Source organism: Acanthisitta chloris, unplaced genomic scaffold (assembly GCF_000695815.1).
Source record: "Acanthisitta chloris isolate BGI_N310 unplaced genomic scaffold, ASM69581v1 scaffold528, whole genome shotgun sequence".
Taxonomy (NCBI): domain Eukaryota; kingdom Metazoa; phylum Chordata; class Aves; order Passeriformes; family Acanthisittidae; genus Acanthisitta; species Acanthisitta chloris.
In genome coordinates, this window is record NW_008685108.1 from 26,724 (window position 1) to 44,642 (window position 17,919).

The following is a 17,919-nucleotide window of genomic DNA, read 5'->3' on the forward strand; positions in this document are numbered from 1 at the left end:
TCTTTGACCGACAGATACTTCACTGTTGACTGAAAATGACCATTGCTTGGGCTCACAAGGAACCCACTCCTTCACCAGGGTGTACTCCCTCATATCTCTTACTAAACCACAGCCTTCTGAACTCAACAGAGAATCAAAGACTGCAAGAAAAAAAAAGCATCACAGCAGCAAGGTGTTGAATGAGTATATTGGCTGAACTTGGGGGTGGGGAGGAAGGATAATTTGCACTTATTCAGAATGTAAATCACTGCTCCTTCACAGAAGCATCTCTGTCAATAGTTCCATTTTTCTCTCTCCCCAGCTCCAACATTGGAATTGAATACATCACTCGACTTGCTCTCCTTACCTTGGAGCTGACATGCAAACATGAATAGCCAGTAGTGTGATCCAAGGCTACAGAATGAGAAATAGTCATTCTGACTGCTTATGACATTGGGTGCTTATGGAAGGAGGATAAACAGTAAACAATGCTTTGGAGCTCCTGTCACTTCATCCTAAGGACTATTCTACCATGTACCCATAATGCAGGTAGAAAATTGTAGCATTTCCAGGCTCTTTAATCACTTATCCAGGGTTTATGACCTTTTCATTTCAAAAGCTCACCATCATTAAGAAAAAGAAGCATGGTCCTCTCCTTTTTCAATTTTATTTATTTGCAGTTTGCAGACTCTCTGTGAAAACTCTGCTTGTCCTAGTGATTATAACTATGTAAAGTATTTTAAAGATTAACCCACTGAGACCTAAGTTCTGGATAGCCTTATAGGCAAGGTTTCCCTTGCATGACTTAATAATAGTACAAAGTAACCCAGTAATACAGGGAGATGTATTCCTCTCATCGCTTTCCCTTTCACTGAGTTTGAAGGATAAAATGCATGCCCAGGACATGAGAGGTGATTAAAAAGGGTAACAGATTTTCAGCAGCTGTGTTGCCATATGTACTTCATTCATTTTTAAAAAATTTAATTTCTGTTACTCCTGAGAGATCTGTAGGAAGAAAAAAAATGTACTGAGCTCAATGCTGGCTTGGAGAGTCCTGACTTCGACTGTGCCCTGCTGGGTCACAGCTTTGCCACATGGGGCTGAGCAATTCATCTGCAATGTCACAGCCCTCCTTTGGAGTTTACACTGTTGCCAGCTGAGTGGGAAGCAATCTGAGATTAGGACAGGGATGTTTAAATCACATTCTTTCAAGTATTCAGCACCCAACCTTTACCTGTAAGGATCCACTCATTTCCCAATAGGTTTTAGAGGCCTGGTTTTCCCATGCAGACAGTTGTCTGTGCCACTTATTTCTCACAAAACCAAGAGGAAAGTGTGCCCAGTCTCTATGCTACCTTTTTATTTAGGACTGCAGTAGATGTGATTTACCCTGGATACAAGAGGTACAGCATTCACCTGGGGTATGAGGAGTACATGCTCAGTTTCCTTCTCTGCTTGAGCAGACTTGAATCTCATTCTCCCTGGTAAATCTCTGGACTGCTTTGTTACCTGTTTTACTAACATGGAGCTGTTTGCTTGCTGCAAAAAGGTGTGTGTATGTGTAGGCTTTTTTTGAACCTTTATCAGAAAAACCTTTTTCAAAGGCTAAATAATTAAAAGAATGGCAGTGTGTTTCTAACCTGCCACTTGTTTCTACGTTAGATATTACACTCTTACATAAACACGGTACTAGAGGCACCAAAGCTGTAGCTGTTGTGATCACCTAAGGGCCACTGGATGCAAGGAAAGCCAGAGTCCTTCCAGCCCCACCTCCAGCCCTGGAGGTGCTGCAGTTCTAGAAGCACTATGGCAGTAAAATTCCCCAGAAACTGAAGGGGCTTTGCAGTCTGGCACCTGCCTGAACTCTGAGTGCTGCCAGGTCTCACAGCAAGACCTGACCCCACAAAAGCACTCCCACCTGACCAGATAACACCTGAAAGACCTCAGGGTGGTGAGATCTCTGCCCTTTCCAATTAAACTGGCCAGTAGTGTTGAAAGTTAACAATGAAACCCTGCAGAGACCAAGACTAGAGCCTGAGGATACTTATCTCATGAGACTGCAGAGATGGACTTGTGTCCTTTAGACCCACTGTGCCCTTAAACCACTTCTACCCAGAATGAAACAGCAGAGACAGAAAAGACTTCCTCCTGTCTGCTGAGGAGGAGCTGGGAGTCAACCCAAGTGCTGGAACTTCATTGTCTGTGCTGCTTGTGGGTTAGGTCACTCAGGTGTGGACCATGCCCACAAGCTTTCTCCCAGATGAACCTACTTCACTGGGGACTGATACTACACACTGTGGGCATGAGCTGTGATGATTGGCCTCAGGAACAATAAAATTCCCCCGTGTCATTTACTTTAGCAATATGGATGTAGTTAAAAAAATCTGACTCTAAAACATCAAAATCTTATAACAAAACTACAATTTGACATTACAGATTATCTTCCAACATCAAGTTACGTATAAAGGGTTTGGGGGAATAGTCACAAAAAAGAAAACCAAGTTTATATCCTTTGACAAAGAAAACCTTTTTTAAAATCACGTTTCAAAATGTGAGATGAAAAACTGACCTCAAATGCCTTCCCATAAGTAGTGGATATGTCTTCCTTTAACCTAGAGGGTTGGTGAGCTACTGGCCAACCTACCTAGGGTACCTTCTGGTGAGGTTGCAGAGTGAATCTTTATTCTCGGGGTCATATTGAGTTTATATATCACATATCTACCACGGAGACTCATCCAATGACACCCTTCAACCTGTGCCGTTCACTGGTTTAATTGCTGGTAAAATAGCCCGAATGACTTTTCAAACATCTCTATCGTTATTTTAATCAGACTACACTGAAATCTCATTAATTTTAAAATGGATAGGATGTCACTTGCATAAATCTCAAACTATTTATGCTTTACAGTGTTTAAAACTAAAACCAAAGAGGAGCTGAAAGCAACTGTCAACAACTGGAGTGGCAGAATTCACATTAACTTTGTCTTTCTAAAGAGATGTGGAGTTAGTATTACATAATATGTAGTCATAACTCCATCTGTCCTCGATCAAGGCATAGGGAAAAGGCTCAAGATAGGATGAGAAACAGAAAAGAAATAAGTAGCAAGATGAAAGTGTTTGTCTGATAGCTTTCTCTCAGATATTCACACCCTGAGTATTATTTTGAAGAATTATCCTTTGAAAACTAATTGTAGTTCCTGAGATTTGAGCAAATGCTTTCTATAGGTGCTTTTTCAACAACCTAGGTTTATGTGTATTATCTTATGACGTCATGATGAACAGGCTTAGGTATTGATTTTAAGCAATTTTCATCAAACAAGAACTGCATACCTTTCTCAGTTTTCCATTTCCCTTGATGAATTTAGTAATTTTCTGTGCTTTACAAAGTAATGGCATTAGATTGTCTTGACTCAGCTTTACAGTAGGCAGCACGTAAAAGGGGGCATAATACTTCTGACATGGTTTTCTTTCTTCATCTTTCATCTTTGCAAAGCTTTTATTTCTACTCCATCAGGCCTAAAATGTGTTTCATCCTACCATCTTCACACCAAAGCAATCGGGAATGGGGAAAACACTTTAGAAAATCTAGCCCATTCAATGCCTTCCAATGCACAGCTCTTTGAACAATGCATTCTGAAGTGCTTTGTCCTCTCCACTTTTAAATGCTTATTGTCAGCATTGACTCAGTTTTAACAATGAGGAAAATGAGAGAGAGGCCAGCTTCAAACAGTGTATTTAATTTGCTCTCTGATGTGATTTATTCTTTTAATTTTACTACTCTTTTTCCAACATATGGTGTAAAACGATTTGAAAGACTATCTGGTTTAATTAAATTTCAAGGACATAGATGATTAATTTCAGGTATAGCGAAGAGAACATCAGAGAATTTTTCCTTTTGGCATTCATAAGCACAAAGTTAGAAACCCAAAATCAATTCAGACTTGAATGCAAAATGGAATCAATAGGAAATAGACACCAAAATATCTTTGACGATCTCATTCCTAAATCATCTTTATGACTTTGAGACACCTCCCATCTCTCAGTACTCTACATAATTCATGGGGTGGTTTCACAGAGAGTCGTGCTTACATGACTTCAGTTCTCAGGAGTCACTGAGTATGTGGATGAATGTAGTTCAGCTGAGAAGCATGTTTGGACTTTCAAATCCCCTTTGGTTCCTCACAGAAGCCTCTTAAAAAGCTAAGAGGAGGTCCTTTCATAGATTAACTGTTTAAAAGGCAGTAATGGAATTTAGAAGTAAAAGATTGATTTCATAACTGAGGGATTTGCTGGAGGGAATCTCCAAGAATCTGTGTGAGAACCAGTAAGAAGGAATTGGCTTATAAATGAGATGGGACCAAGGTTCCCATTGGAGGGTAGACAGGTGAAACAGGCTATGTGTTCCAGTATTTTAGAGGGCCATAAAAAGGAAGATGGAGCAAGCTCTGTTGACATGTGGCAGTAAAGAGGCTACTAACAAACTTCTCTGGTTTCTTACACTCTGAAGATCTCTGGATCTCAGCTCACCTATGCCAGATGCCATTCCCTCTTCTCCTTAATCCAGACTTCAGAGGAGCAGAAGGCGATGTAAAATTGTTACCTACTCACCTCAATCCTGCCCAAAGTATAAATCAAACACTTCCCAGAATTTGGTCTAAATACTGTTTTTCCTAAATATTCATCAAGATATTTAATCAAAAACATAAGCAGTCTCTGACCAATCCCACTCCATCAGGACCCACCATTCTGCATGTGACAGTGGCGTTCACTCCATTTCTGTCTCCCTTAACAGCAATTTTCCTGCTCACTGAGGTTTGCTTCTGATCTCATTTGAACCCTCATGCCTTATAAAATCTAAATTCTTATAAAAGCAGATCTTATATTATAAATTGCACCAAAAATTTAATTAATGGAAGAGAAATTGGTCATTGGTAAGGGTTTCCACTGGGCAAATTTAGGTTTGTTTTAGAAAGTTGTGTTTAGTAATATCTCCCTTCTCCAATAAGCAGCAGAAGAATCTCTGAAGCATGAGTGATTTACTTACTCAGTCTGTAAGAACAGCAAGTGAACTGTTGTTAATGCAATAATGAAATGGTAGTTAATGTGGCTTTGCCCTTTTCGAGTAGGAATTGAACATTATCCAAATGAAAGAGTAACATAATTTAAACATGTTGTGAGCAAAAATATTTTCCTGGCTTGAAATATCTATAAATGGAATCTAAATTTTTGAAGCCTTATTTTAATAATAAAGATTAAACAGTCAGTAAGTGTGCTTGGTTTGTTAAAGAAAAATAAAAATTCCTTTTTCTTTAATAAAGCAAGGCTTCCCTCTCTCAGTTTTACAGACACAGTTAATGAAAATTTCTTATTCAATTTCAAGTTTTATATATAATATAATTAATGTCTTCATTTGGGGGGAAGAAGAACCAGATGAACTGTGGCTTTGTAGAGCATTGTAGATGCTATGATGGTTATTCTTCCTAAAAAACCAGCACACCGATTCCTGACACAGTATCTTGGTTTCCCTTCATTTTAAATGAAAGTAATGCTATAAAATATCCAGACAAAGTGATCTGTGAGTGTCTTATAGGCATAATTTGCCTGGATATTAAATCCTCTCAGGACAGTGAAGTCTTGAGACTTGACTGCTCTTGGGTAACTTCTGCCAGTCTCTCTCCAATGGCCAGTTTATCAGTGGGAATGGTACATTAGTCTGATTTATGTGAGACAAATACATGTTAATGACCTAGATCTGAAGCATAATCTGCTCTGACCAGAAATCTGTTGGATACAGGGCCACTGACTTCTGCTCGTTCTGTTCATGTGCAAGGCTGAACAAAGAGCAAAGATAGCATTGAAATACTTGACTAGTTCAGCTAGAACATGGAATAGCTGTTAATGGGCACATCAGAGCTAAACACTGTAAATCAATACTACATTTACTAAAATTTTAGAAAATCAAAACTTAAAACCGCAATGAAATCTTACCTAAAATTCACTTCTCCCATTTTCTCTTGCTTTCTGCAAAATGTCTATCCCAGGAGAGTCAGGGAGACTCTCACCTGCCTCTTTTTGGCAGTGTTCAAGCCCTAGACTCAGACTTCAGTGCACCTTCTGCAAGGCCAACACCACCCAGTAAATCCTGTCCCAGGACAAGGGTCCCTGGGTATATGAGAGGCTTGGGGGAACAGCCACCACAGCATGTGGGGTACCTGAGCTCAAAAGCCCCAGTCACAGACAGTACCCATCTCCCCAGGACTTTTCCTATCAGGTTCTCTAATCCATTTCTCAATGCAGCTTTAAATATTTTTGGGATTATTTCTATCACACCTTTGGGAAATTTCGCATTGGTGTCTGCCTTAGCTAATCATCCTAGACCACTTTTTGTTAGAGCACTTCTGTGTCATGACTGTGGCATCTCAGAGTACCTCATTAGTCAGTCAGTCAGAACTTAAAAAGAAGAAAAGTGTAGATGTGTATACAGGGCCTATAAATAGCACTCATGATTTGATTCATGCAGATTACCCTCTAGAACAATGTATTGCTTGGGGGTTTTTGAGGCTCAGGTTTTGACTCTCTCAGCCTCCCATTCCTTGGGGGTGATTTGCAGCCCACCCTGCTGCTGGCCAGTGTCAGTGAGCACTGTCATCCCCACCTGGGCCAGGGCTGGAGATGAAGCACTGGGACCTGTGGCATCCACACACCTTGCTGAGGTCTCCTGCTTCATGCCAGGAAGGAAAAGAGGAAAAAGAAGGGGAAAGGGAAGGAAAAGGAAAAGACTTTTTGCCTCTCTGTTGGTGGATTCTGTCCTTCAAGCCATTTACTACAACAAACACCCAGAAACAAACCTCAGGAAATGCAGACAGAGTTTACCAGAGCTTTCTCAGACATTCATGCATTTAATTTATGCAAATACTGCACAAAATGAATTAAATATTGCAAATTGCATTAATAATTTAAATTCTGTAGCTAAAAATAGTCAAGAATATCTGAATAATCTCAAAGTGTTCACATGCAAATTTCATAAGTTTTGTGTGACTTATTTATTTTTTTTATTCCTGAGAAGACAAGCCTTCCTTTTCCATTTATCAGTCCTTAATACCAGGCTTCAAATAAATAATGTTTTGAGATTGGTTTTCTTTGCTTATCTTCTATTACACAAATTATCCTTTCTGGCTTTGCATATCATTTATCTCTCACTGTTAGTCAAGATCTCAATCTGGATTTCTGTAGCTATTTTTTACATAGCTCTGAAGCGTGATTGGGTTAAACAACATTATTTACCAGCTATCTGCACTTCAAGCTTGTTTCTAAAATTAAATTGTTGCATCTTAGAAACATCTTGACTGTTTGAATGTATTAGAAATATACTACACAGACTTCTGTATTTTCATTTTTATTTGCTTCTATGAGGATTGCTCTATAAAACTCTGATATTATTTATTCTCAGAAAAATAAGCTTTCATCATGAGGTAAAAATCAATGGCACTCGATGCTATAGCAACTCAATAGTGCAATCTTTGCACAGATTTGTTGGGGTGTTTTTTTGTCATCTGGTAAGTAAGAAATCCACCAGTCCTACAAGGTCATTGGAAGTATGCATACAGGGGAAATTAAATAATACTTCATTTAAAATGGGTTCAATAGTTTTTCTTTTGCTGTATTACACACACACACACACACACACACACACAGAGAAGTATACACACTCACACAGTCTGTATGCACCCACCCATGGAGATATATGTACATACATATAGATGTGGTCATCTACTTAACCTAGTCATCTAATGTATTCCCTGAAGGCATTTGTTAGTTGGAAGTCCACCTAGTGAGAATGTTTGTATTCCTTTTTAAGTTTAGGAGGACTCTCCATAGTATTTATCATACTGCAAAAGTCCATTTTTAATAACTTCTCAAAATGCTACCTTTTAAGCCAGCTTTTCCCCCTCAATAGTTCTGAGGAGCAGGGATACAGAACACATGGTCATGGGTCATTAAACCTTCCCAATCCTCTCTGCCCATAAACAGGCTCGCTGGTAGGGTGCTGGCATTTCTCCAGGAGGACCATCTGCCCAGGCCAGTAGCTAAGCAACAGATCTCCTGGTGATGGCCTTTTATTACTTGGCAAAACTGATTAAAGGATAGCCCAAAACAGTAGATTTAAGAGTGTATAAGAAAAGTCAGTACTGAGATGTACAGACAGGAGGAATGTGGATGTATGGCTATAGCAGTGGAAGAGGTATTCTTGGAGAAGACCTCAAATGCTCATCTGGACTCATGTTTTGTCCAAGAATATCAAGGAAAAAAGGGAAAAGTGATGTACAGTTAATTTATCTGGATGACAGAGCACGAGAATAACACAAAAATAAAGGGTTGCTATTCCAGCAGCCTTCATGAAATGAGTTTGCTGTATATTTCATCTTTTATGTGTCTTGGAGTAATTCTAAATCAGTGTTTGCAGTGTCAGAGCTCTGGAGATGCCTGTCCTTAGGTATACAGAGGAGGTCAGGACTCACTGTGAGGGCCTACAACCTCCTGACCTTGAGGTTCCATGTTTGAGAAGGGATGACACCAAGGGAAGGATCATATTCAGAAAATACATCAATAAGCCAGAGAATGAAGCAGTGTAAGGAGCCCCCTGAGACAAAGGGAGACCCAGCAGAACAGGTTTCTACTTCACTGAACATCCAAGAGCCTCATGAGTACCAGACAGGAGCATTCTGCCAGGATCCGACAAGACGATGGGTTTGGTGACAACCTAAATACTGCAAAATAGAATGTCACACACACTGTGCAGTTATAATAAGTGGACATTAAACTGATTTGTTGTCCCTTGAACTGGAAACACAAATGGAGTCTTAAACCCCCTAGTGTGAAACGCAGGCAAATTGATATCAACTCTTGGTCCTTTTGCTTCCCAGTCTCCTTATTTCTGTACCTGTCTCTTCTCTTCTTGACTCCTCTTTTTTACATCTTTTCCTACCACATGTTTTGCCTCACTAATTCCCAGATCTGCTTTTGCCTGTCTCCTCTCTGATGCTTTCATCCTCTCTGTTTTCCAAATATGTGAACTACAACTTCTGCTTGCAAAAATCAGTTCCTTCCTCAAGCCCTATCTGCTCTGGCCCTTTTCTGCTCTTTGCAGCTAAATTATCTTCCTTCAAAGAAAAGACATCATAAAAGTATAGCTCCAACTTGCCAAGATCACCTCTGAACTGAGAGGTGTTATTCTACTTTTTAAGAATTACCAGGAAATGGGTTTGTTTGGGTTTTTTAAAATTAAAACCTTCCACTTTTGGATATCCATAGACTTGCTAATTATTGTTAGTTTCCAGTACCACAAAACATTTTGAAATATAATGCTTCCCATTTGATCCACTGTTCATGACATACACCATGCCCCATCACTGGCATGGAAAGCTGAAGAGCACCCAGTGCATGGGCCCATGGAGGAGTCTGTTCCTTTATTCTGACTGACAAGAACATGCAACTTGAGCCATTTGGAGGCTTTGGAAAATGATGACAGTTAGTGCTGCAAAACCAGAAAATGGGATTTCATTTTTATTCTAAGTTTAAAGCTCAGCAAAAAGATTTCTTGTTTGTGCATAGCACGTGTTGTTCTACCCTACTGAAAACTGAGTAACATGGTAATATATGCAAATAGTAATAGATTAAAGATTTGCCATGCTCTGGAATACTCCAATGACATGTCCAATCGCAGCAGTGCCATCTGCTTTTCCTTATATCTGCTAAATTTATAACACTGTGCTAGTTTCTGTATAAGTTTACATACCACCTTCAGGAAATTAGACAGACATGCAATATTTGGGCTTTGTGACTTATTGTTAGCAAACAGTTAGTAAATGTCTCTCCAGTTACTCTCATCTTTATTCTTGGAGAAAGGACTTTAGAAATCAATAACATTGATTATGATTTTTAACCCTGAAAGAATGACAGTGATTTGCAATTCAAATGTTATTTCCCTAAGCATTTGCTCATGCTAGAATTTTGACAGACCAAAAGGTGATCAGACTTTCACCTGGAGCTTGGACACCAGTAAAACACAAGAAGCCTGGTATTGTACAGATAAATTAAAATTAACTCAATCTGTATGGAGTGGAAGTTTTACCAGATTGCTAACTGTGCCTTCTCTTCTGGCAGTATTCAATTTGACATTACAGAGAATACCACCTCACTTACAATGCCATAAACAAATGTACAAAACACACAGATATGTTCTCCCTGTATTTGGAAAGAAAACAAAAGTAGTGGAAGAAGTCCCATGGAGCCTACACAATATTGGCAATATCCCCTTCTTCTTGATTGCTCACTGACACTCTGAGGCATGGGAAGACAGAAAACCAGGCAAGGAAAGGCTCCTTCTATGGCCATCTGGGGTTTCTATGAGTCTGTTGCCCCCTTGGTGTCATGGCTGGATGTTTTACTGATGACACTGAGGCTGATTTGGAGTGTCTGCATGACTCTGCACCAAATGATTTCTCCCCAAAGGATGATCCCTTCTTTGGGTGTGAGGAGAGCAGGTATTTCAAAGGGTGAGACCATTGAAACATCACCTGAGGGAAGAGCTGTCTAGAGGATATTTGCAACATGTTTGACACATTTAAATAGATGGTTTCAGCTTGCCAGTTGTGGAATGGCTTCTAAAATAAACGTCACTATAAAGAATAAGGCAATTTGTTTTGCATGATTAAGAGAATTTGGCTCATATATCCAAGGTGTGACAATTCCAATCACATCTTCATTTCAATTTACAGGAAAGAAATAAACTAAGCTTCATTATTGTTCATACTGCTGGTGCTATATATTTGACATGATAATCTAAAGTATTAGTCAGTAAATTGACTCACTGGACTGCCCTTGATCATATGCTCCATTTTCTGCTCAGCAGGGCTCTCTCTAACAGCTATATATAACCAGAGAGGGTAAAAAAAAGAGAAGGTTCTCTCTTAGATCATTATAAAATGATGTTGCGTTCAGTTTTCCTGTTGCTTCAAAGGTTATAAATGATGTGATCTTTTCACCATCACAGATAATATATTACTGCTGTTTGTCTGACTTGTCAGCTCCTCATATAGAAATCCAATACTTCTCTTGTCACATATTCATTTCAGATATGTGTTCTCTTGCAGAGCCTGAAATGAAATAGTCACTGTATTGCTATCTGCTCAGTTTTCAAGTCTCACCTTGTGTGGTCCTTCCTTGTCAAACCACAATTGTCACATTAGCAACCCATATGAGTACTTACAGCAAATGTAAAATCTCCTGATTGTAGTTAAAATTCTGAATGCTTTTCCATTAAATAAAGTAAATCATCATGTATCATAATCCGTAGCTCTGCTCTTCTGCCACTGTTTTTAAACGTCTGATTACTGAGCTAATTGCTCAGGCAGGTTGTTTTTAGACTGTATAATGCATTTGTGGGTTTTATATCACTGTCAAAATAACTATTGGATTAATCCTGGCTCCTCATCTACGTGCTGAGAAATTGTTTCCTCAGTCCAGACAGAAGTTAAAAATAGGAATAGCCTCTAAAAGGGGCTAAAAGTTGAAGGGCAGCTAAGAAAGGATGAGACCCCAGAGTCAGAAAACAGTTCAGAAAAGATTGGCATGAGTTACAAAATACAAACTTGTGTATCTGTATTTCAGCAGCATATCTGCAGTTGTAACCTGTGCTGCTGCAGAAGGAAAGGGAATCAAAGACTCTTAGGATAGAAACAGCCTCTCACTATTCCTGTTCAGAATGGTAAATAATTGTTCAGACTTTTTTAACTGACCTTTGTTCCAGGAGTACTTGCAAGTCAAGGAGAATTGCAGGGTGTAAATCAGAAATATCCATTTGTGGGTCAGCACATCCACAAAGAGATATGATTCATCTCACAGTCTCCCTAAGGAGCAACCCCTCACAAATCTCTCTTAAACTCACTCTTGATATATTGAGCACGTTACATAAAAAACTGTTTAACAACATGGATTAATATTTGCAGCAACTGTAAATTGTCCAGTGTGCTGCCTGGTGCTGTCTCTGCCAGCTGGATCTCAAGGGCTCTTCTGGTGCTGTTCCCTGCCTTCCTATGAATCTATGTTTGTAGTTTGAAGAACAGAATAGAAATCAATAACTGTCCAGGCCAAGCAGCTTCCTCTAAATTGTAATGCTTTAAACATGCAAAGAGGCTAAAGTCTAAGACTCTTTGCTTTGAAGATTTGAAAGCTGCCAGCAGAAAAGATCCCCAGATTCATAAGAATTTGGTTCCAGTTCCCAAGATATTTTCACTTTCATGTGCAAGGCAAGAGGAGAAGACTTGTGGCAAAAGAAAGGTGAAAATTCACATCCCATCATGGCATACCGATTACCTTTTGGGCAGCCCTGTACCCCTGGGTATAGTGCTTTGGCAGTGCAGGCCTCTGTCTTGGGCTAAATGCCATTCTATCTCCCCTTAGATGAATAAGACCTCACTTCAGGGGAACTAGGTTCTTGTTTCATAGCCGAAGGAGGTAAATATTTGACAGACTCACAAGAGTTAGTTGTGGCAGCAAGGAATATATAGCAGTGACAGGAAGAAAAGTAAGACTCTGAGAACACTGTCTGGGATGCCACATGCAATAAAACAGTATCTAAGCCTCATGGGTTTGAAAAATATTCATGAAATAGCAGTTGTTAGATTCAAACACAGTGTCTGATGAAACAGATCAATTGTCATGATATAAGTCTGATATTCAACCCCAGCTATGCAAATACCCACAAGATAACTCACCAAACAAAGAGGAAGACAGTACAGTACAAAAAAGTGTGACAAAATCATCAGTCTCCATGCATCAAAAAGTAAAATTCAAATAGATTATTTTTACAACAAAATAACACAATATAAGCCACAAGGGAAAGTGAACAAAGATCAAAGAGCAAGTAAGAGACAGGCAACATAAACAGGCATTCTCAGTATCTAGAAGCAATAGAAGAACAGCAGCATAGAGCACCAGAACATCTTAAAAGAGCTGTCATGTATTTGGGAAAAAACATCCTTTGTGCAAACCTGAAAAAAAAGCACATTTACATCTAGGTAGCAGGACAACATTTTCTGTGTCTGCAAAAAACTATCCTCTCTGAACTTTTTCTTACTCTTTCTTCACACTCCTGTTTAGTCTCTATGAAAAAAATGCAGTTAGTATTTCCACCACATGAACATCCAGCACAGGTAACAGTAAGGGCAGAATAATAAAAGACCAACCCATTTGCAAAAAATACAGAACTGACTGCATCAGAGCTCATGACAGACAAATCTAGGACATTTCCAAAATAAGGAACAAAATGGCAGTGCTCAAAAACATCTAAAAAAGATCTGCCACAGCTAGCTAATCAATTGCTTTTATGTAAAATATTAAGTCAATGTGAAGGTGAAGATTTGCAACAGCAGCACTGACTTAGTGTTTTACGATTTATTATTTTTTTAAACTTCTAACTATGACAGCAAATAATCTTGTTTTCCCCAATGTTTTTGCTTCTTATGGACTAAGGACCACCAGTTGCCCCCCAGTCACCATCTGAGAAATCTGAAATGGCAGGATGAAGTTATCTTATTTTAATTCTCAGATGTGCTCAATTTGTTCCTGCTCTTCTTCATGTAATAGTGCAAACAGAGATAAATCAGATAAGGAAAGAAACCTAGCACAACTAGATCTTCCGCTCTCTTTCAACCCTGCCATCCTTGCAGGCACAGTCATTGAACTTGGTATTACTTTGCTCATCCCAAATACCCACTGGACACTGTGAATATGCATTACAGTTTGCAAAACCATTAGTCATCCTGTTTGCTTTCAGCTAATACACACCTTGAGTTATGTCTGTTTCTGGATTCACCTCACTTCCAACATACTTTTCACTCCTGTCAGTTCCAGTGGCCATACGTATTTCTAGTCCCACAAGTACTGAGAACCTAATATGAACTACTCATAGTAAGTTTCAGAAAAGTGTTTTAATAATTCATAATTCATCACATTGAACTGATTGCTCTATCCATAAAGAGTAAAGGCTACTCATCACAAAAATACTACCACTGGCTCAGAAAGTCCTTGAGCTGCAAAGTCCTGGAGCCCAAGAGGATGATGCATCAAGGACATACTGCTGTCACATAGAGCTTCCTGTGCTAGACAGAGTCCTGGCCTAACACAGGAGAGTCTTCTTGGGGTTTGTCATCTCCACATAGAGTTTCCCATAGTAAAGAGGTGCAGTCAGCTGCTGAACAACTGCCTTATGACTTTTAAAGCTACACTGGTGATTTAACTTAAAAGTCTGGATAATGACCTGAACAAATATTCCTACAAAGTCCCTTTGCCTTCTGCCTATAATGCAACATGTTTAGCTTAAACAGGTAACAAGCCCATTTTGCAGATGATGTAAACCTGAAAATAATAGTCTAAATCCAATGTTATACCTTTCTGCAGGCATTGCTAAAACAATTCTTTACAAGCATTTTTTTAAAAAATCTGCACTAAAGATATATCTTATTTCTGATAGGAATTGATTTTTATGTGGTCTGTGATAAGAAACTAGACTTGCTAGGTAGAAAGGTAAAGCTGAAAACAAATACTACATGAAAAACACATTGAGTAGGCTGAAAAACCAAAACCAGATTTGTAAATCAGGAAGAGCAACTAAGCTCATGCTTGGTAGGAAAGGGTTGAGAAGTAATTTTAAAAAGAGGCTATACAGAGGCAATAATTTTGAAGGTAGCAGATAAATAAAAAAAACCATCTAATCCTCTTTTGCCAGGGAAATCATTGCTAGAAATGTTGGTGTGGCTACCTGGAGTGACAAGCATGATACCCAAATGTAAGAGGCTCAGAGAGAGAACTACAATTAATAACTTCAGAAAAGCTGAAGGTCAGGCATGGCAGGACTAGCCAATATATGGGGAGACTGGCAATTACTAGGTAGGCAGGCACCAAAGAAATCCAGTGACCCTCACAGGAAATACAATGTAAAGCTAACCTAGGCAGAATAATATCTAAAATATGTTACTCCTCCTCTGCTTTTTCATCTTGGACACATGCACTCATACATGCACAATACCCAATGAGAGACCTGCCTGATGGAAGATTAGCTGACATGCTGGTCAAACAAGGAAATTGCAGACAAATAGCTGCATAATTTACCACTGTTGCTCTGTAAAGGAAGGGGCAAGAAGTTGCAAATCTTGCCAGAAAGGTAATTGTCTTCTGTAAGAGCCACTGGAAGGTTATAGGTAATATCTATATAGTCTATTTGTAGGGCTGGAAAACTATTGAGCAAGAGCACATAGTCATTTTCAGAATACTTGATTATCCACTTATTGATGTAAATATCTGCAAACACAGTAATGTCTCCCAAATTGTGCATGGGAACTCCCATGACAGTGCAGGGTCACCAATTATTCAAAGTCAGGACAGAGTACTCATGCAGTAAATGCACCCATTTCTGGACATGAAATAAAACACTTGGGACTGGACAAATACATCTTAACTTATCTAACTAGGAATGCAGTAGTGAAAAAAAAGAGCATTAGGACCTTGTATGTCTTCCAGACATAAGATAGCGAGGATTCTAAAAGACCATCCTGTGATACAAAAATTCTCTCTATTCCACCAGCCTGCAGTCACATCACACTTGATTGGACTTGCTAGAATTTCTCTTGCCTGCCATGATAAGCACAGAAAAAGAAGCCTACAAGATGAAAATTCTGCAGAAGGGTCAAATGAGTAGACGTTGTGTCTGGTTCTACACTGTGCTTTGCAAAGCCTGAAGACTATGGATGTGGTAAACCCCTTTAGTTTTTTACATAAATATCTGTTGTACAGCTCTTTCCTGTCAATTTAACAACAGAAACAAACCATATTTAAAAAAGTGAGCCCTCTCTGGAAGTGAAAGACAAACCTGGCATAAGTTAACAGATCAAGTTCTTGGAAAGTTTGTGCTAGTGAGCATCAGGGCTGCTACATGCAAATGTCTGCAAGACTTTACACCCTGAAGAGGAAAGACACAACTTTCTTTCCTAGAATGGTGTCCATTCTTTTGATAGATGAAGATTACAGAGCACCTGAAGGCAGCTCTGTGCCACCAGGAGGCTTGTGAAGGCATAACAGAAAAGGGAATGAGTCAGTCACAGGCAGAGCACTTCCACGTGACTAGCAGAAAGAGTTATATCAGGAAAGTACATGGAGAACCACTTGAAGAGAGTGAGGTGAAGCATGAAAACAAAGGTGTCATGTCTCCTAAGAGTCTTGTCATGATATTGCATAGAAACTAAAACCTTGGACCCTTGGTAAAATAATTTGCACTTAGGCAAGGGGACTATAAATGTGTGTACAAATGCACACACAGTATCTGTATGAGAAATTACATATACAAGTTAGAAATTAAATGATTTGAAGACTCCTGTTCTTGCTCAGAAAGAAGTTATAGGCTCAATGCAGAAATTCACAGGTAGAATTCTGGAATTCTGGCACTTGACATGTTTTGGCAAACACTGCAGCCTTTTCTGACCTTTCCAATCTGTTTCTCCAGGAGCTAAAAACACTCTGTCATACTCAGTATGCCAGATATATTCAACCAGCCACTGGAAAACTGAGCTTTTCAATACTAAGTCCTTATTGGCACTGATCCTGCTGTAGTGAAGAAGTATAATGTGGGAAGAGCTAGGGCTGCGCCAGCTCTGAGATCCATGGGGAGAGTCCATCCATAGAAAGTAGAAGTGAGTAAACTTTTAGTGGCCTATTGTTGGGCTTGGCATGGAGTTTTCAGGTGCTCCCAACTTGAAATGAGTCATTTTGAGCACTCTGGGAAAACACAGCAACAAGTGGTCAGAATATGTAGAGTTTCAAGGTGTTTATTCCTTCTGGTGTGACTATCCCTAGCCTCCTTCACATGTTGTAGCAAAGAAAATCTCCTTTCCCACCTATCCATCTACTCCCAGTTGGCCAAATGCTTCACTTGTACAAGACAAATTAGTGTTATTTAAAAAACAAAAATCCAAACCAAATCAACCAATTCAAATAAAATATCAGGCCTCCAGAGAAATATCCAACTACGGATTATCATATTTACAGTAAATACCATCTTTATCTAGCAGTAGATCAAGGGAAATAAACACATCTGATCATTAAATCAAGCCAAACGTGTCAGAATCAGGCTCTGAGTGATCAGTTTGCCATAAGCAATGGCTGTCAAGTGGAACAGGAATTACTATAAACAGTGCTGTTTTCCCTTAGGAAAAGATACAGAAACAAATGGCTTCAACATGACTTTTTTAAAGTACCATAGAAACTGGATTTTACTGGAACTCATGAAGTTTTTCAGACCTTGAGAGAGCATGCAATTTCAACAGTCTAGTTAATACAATTTGGTTTTGCACAATGTCATTTGGACAACATCATTACAGAATGCTTCACAATTAATTACATTCAAATAGCAGCTTCTATCCCCTGTGGAGAACAGGATTAATTGGGTCAGATGTAAATATGCATTTCATGGATCCTACTGAACACTTGCCCATCTCACCAATTTACCATGTAATTTGACACAACTGGTATAGTATGCTCTGGAGATCCACAGGGCAAGCACTGTTGCCAGTCAGGGTAGAAATACATGGATACAGAAGTGCTGGTATTCTCAGCCTGCATTATGCTTGGCTCTAACTGCTTGACCCTTTCATTCTGTTGCAGGAATACTAATTTATATTTACTAATGCTGAAATACTTCACTGTTGAAAACAAGGCTTGGGACAGGACTCAGAACTGATATGAAGCATCATGACAGCACCCTGGCAACATTCTCTCAGAAACTGTTCTCCTCCAGGGTGTTTCCACCTCCTCCATTTGAAAGAGGACCTGGCCATCACAGCAGTGAGAAATCCTGAGATCAGGGCCTTATTGGGTGCTGACTCTGGG

General features: G+C 39.3%; 1 protein-coding gene across 1 annotated transcript in view; it reads right to left on the reverse strand.

Moving 5' to 3' along the window:
* The window catches only part of LOC103806871 (glycine receptor subunit alpha-2-like), a 38,333-nt gene that overhangs the window by 1,155 nt on the left and 19,259 nt on the right, over nucleotides 1-17,919 (reverse strand). The gene's annotated exons all lie outside the window — the stretch shown is intronic.